Source organism: Micromys minutus (assembly GCF_963924665.1).
Source record: "Micromys minutus genome assembly, chromosome: 9".
NCBI lineage: Eukaryota > Metazoa > Chordata > Mammalia > Rodentia > Muridae > Micromys > Micromys minutus.
In genome coordinates this window covers 54051272-54055005 of record NC_137978.1, presented here as the reverse complement: position 1 = coordinate 54055005, position 3734 = coordinate 54051272, and positions in this window count along the sequence as shown.

The following is a 3734-nucleotide window of genomic DNA, read 5'->3' as shown; positions in this document are numbered from 1 at the left end:
GCAGGCGAGAGGGTCACCTAGAGCTCAGGGTATAGCCCAGGGATGCTCTCTGCACTCAGGGACCATATATCAGCCATCAAAGTGTACTGGCTTGCCTGAGATAAGGATGTCTTAGAAACTCTGCTGTTCCTCAATTTGACTATCAGACCATTGAAATGGTGGACCACTCCAATCCCCTGGGTACCTCATGGTAGGCAAAGGAAAAGCTGAAAACTTGTCTACCAGAAAAGATTTCCCACAGTAGCAACACCCTACGAGACTGCCCTTCTAAAGAAACTGGAGCCCGGGTAATGACAGGTCAGCAGTCGGCAGGACCCCTTGACTGTGAAGTGCTTAGATGTGCAGATCACTGCCCCTCTATTCAAACAACTTTTAGATTTTATTTTTACTTGTGTGTGTGTGTGTGTGTGTGTGTGTGCGCGCGCGCACATGCGTGAATGGCCAGAAGAGGGCATTAGCTCTCCTGCAAGTGGAGTCACAGATGGTTGTGAACTGAACTCGCGTCCTCTGCAAGAGCAGCAAGCACTCATTCATTGAGCAAATTTCTCTGGCCTGACATTTAAATTTCAGTCTCCCTTCAGGACCCTAAAGATGGATTTGAGAGGGTCACTGTATCTCTTTGTCCCTCTTCCCAATGTGGCCACATTAACTAAATCTCCTTTTCCTGCTTTTTGCTATTGGGGTGGTTGCTTTAATTGACTTCTCGAGATCGGGTGGCTCCGTCTGGCTTCTTGGGTCACATAGACTATGACCCCCAAGTTCAGTAACAGTAACATCCCAAAGAAGCCAAAGCTGAATCTTTGAGACCTACCAGCGGCAGGAGGACCTGCACCAAGAGCCAAAGAGCCTGCTACTGCGGCTGGGAGCGCATTGAGCAGCTAAGGGGTGCGAGCATGCGCCATGGCTGCGAGCATGCGCCATGGCTGCGAGCACGAGCCGAGCCTACTTCTGACTTCTGTAAGTACCGGAAGCTTGGTCATTCTCCACCACGGGACCCTTGAGTGACCCTGATTCAACAATGGAGGATCTTGGTGAGGTCTGGAAAACAGGGAACAGAAGCACTGAGGAGCCAAGAAGCCCCGCGGGCCGCGTTGGCCACACCTGGCCATTGTGCCCAGCAACCATCTGCTGGGTGTGAATCCAGCGGGCAAGGCAAATAAACAGGCTCAGGAAGAGACTCACCCACACACGCCTGAGGAAAGTGTAGGTGTCTGTGTTATTTTAAACCCGCCCCAGGTTCAAGTTCAGATGTCAGTGTTACTTCTGAAGGCTGCCCGCTCAGCCCTCCAGTTGCCATTGGAGAGATGTGAACAAAGGTTTTACAGTCAAAGCACCAGGGTGAATCTTCATAGTCCAGCATCAGCAAGGCCGGAGACCCAACATCTGAAGCATCCGCCGGTCTCATCCTCAGCGACATCCGTGGCAAATGACACCATGGAAACAGAGACCAAACACACAGGGATGGGACCGGGCAAACCTGGAGCAGCGGGCTCAGGTAGGTGTGGTTTCATAGAATCATTTGGAAAGCAAGTGTCTGACTCCGCGATTCCACTTCCGGGAGTAGAAGGATAAAATCAGTATTCGGGAGAGCGGTCGTAAATCTACGCGCTCATCAAAAAGGGCAGGGTAAAGGAAATGCGACAGAAACACGGTTTCCTATGTGAAGAAATAGCTTGCTTCTAGCCATCTTTGGACAGTGGCTATCTTGGGTCAGCAAGATGGCTCAGTGGTAAAGGAGCATGCTGCCAAGCCTGACGACCTGAGTTTGATCCCCAGAATCTATGTGAGGGTGGTAGGGAAGATCAGATACATAGATTTGTCCTCTGTCCTTCATGCATGCCCCCGCCGCACAACGATAATAATAATAACAATAATAATAAATAATGATACTACTATTAATAATAATGATAATAATAAGTTATTATTATTTAACAACAAGAAAAACATCCCACAGCACAATGTGCATCTTAAAAACACACAATTCCCAACAACCAGTGGGTAAGTCTGGGGTGATGACTCAGCCAGTGCCGTACTTGCCTTGCAAGCCCGAGGACCTAAATTTGGATCCCCGGCACCCACATAAAAAGGCAGGGGCAGTAGCCCGGCCTGTGAGTCAGAGACAAGGGATATGCAGAACTCACTGGCCAGCAAATCAGACAATCCGCAAGCTCTGGGTTCGGTGAGGGACCCCTGCCTCAAAACATAAAGTAGCTACCCATGGAGGAAGACGCTCAACACTGCGCCGTGGCTTCTGCACACTCACACAGATGTGCACGGGTGCGTAGCACTTATCTAAGGCCCTGCCAGGGTGGAGACCCACACACTTGAGTCCCAGCATGGAGGGAGCAGAGACACACTCTGGGATTCTCTGGAGCCGGCAGAGTGTGGTTAGTGGGTTGCAGCCACTGAGAGAACCTGTCTCAAAAAGCAAGCTGGGGGCCAGGAGGTGATGTTCGCTAGAAAGCCTGGTGACCTGGGTTTGACCCCAGGACCCAGGAGGTGGAGGGACAGGAGGGACAAAACTCCTACTGTGTTAGACCACGGCTGTACACTGGCTCTTGTACAAAATCCCCTGAGGACAGGAAGTGACCCTGGTCCTAGCTCCTGTTTAGGGAATCTGGACCCAGGAGCCGTTTTGGCCTCTCAGAGCCACCTCCTCTCCAGCACATGTGCTGAGACCCCGGCTCCGGGGATGCTGGCAGGGAGGCCATGTGCTCAAGTCGGCCTCATCCTGCAGCCTTTGATGTGGAGCCCAAGAGCGTGAAGAGCCCAGTTCTCCGGCCCAAACTCCCTGTGCTCTCAGCAGCCTCTGAGACACACCTTCTCTGGATGCTCCCTGTTAGGACTTGTCCACCCCCACCCCCAGTTTACCCCATTAGCAGACAGCCCTGGCACCAGGTGAAGCACCCTCAGGTGCCCTCAGGGCAGGTGCTGCCCACACCTGCACCATCTGGTCTTCTGGAGGAGGCCCCAGAGAAGCAGACACCCAGAGTAGGCAGCAAACCTCACCTCTAGGTCAGGCAACTTGGTTTCCCCTCCCAGCTCTGCCACAGGCGATCCATGGCCCCCAGGACAAGTATCTTTTCCCTCTCTGAACCTCGGTTTTCCCTTCTATAAAATGGGCTGGCAGTCACGGATGCTTGGTGTTACAGTGAGAAGCATTTGTCCTAATGTTTGAAAAGACCACGTCACTGGGACAGACTGCTAATAAAGGCCCTACCCTGTGGTCACGCTTCTGATCAAATCCTGATTGGCTGGGAAGCCTCCCTGTACCTCAGTTTCTTCCTCTGGAAAGTGGGTGTGATGATGTGGCCTTAACTTCACAGATGCTTCGGGGATGAGGTGGGAGAGGGGCTGCAACAGCTGTTTCACAGGCTGTCCTGAGAGCATTTCACAGGAACAGCAGAGAGAGGGGTCCCGTTGGGGGGAGGGGTGTGCCTCAGCCACGCCCAGGATAACCTTCTGTTTAGCCTTCTTTCCAATGTCCCTTTAAGTGTTTGGGCAAGATGTCCTCTCTCCTCACAGGCTTCCAAATACCCCACTCTTCTGCCAGCGTCACCGTGGACACCCACGAGGGTGGGGGGGTCCTGCATGGCCCAAGGTAGAGGAGGCTTGTGGCCACGGGGCACCTGAGCGAGAAGGGCTGGGCCTCTGGGGCAGGGCAGGTGCTGACTCATGGGCTCGCCTGGCTCTATAAAGGAACCAGCCCAGGGGCTTCCTGCTGCAGCCCGAGG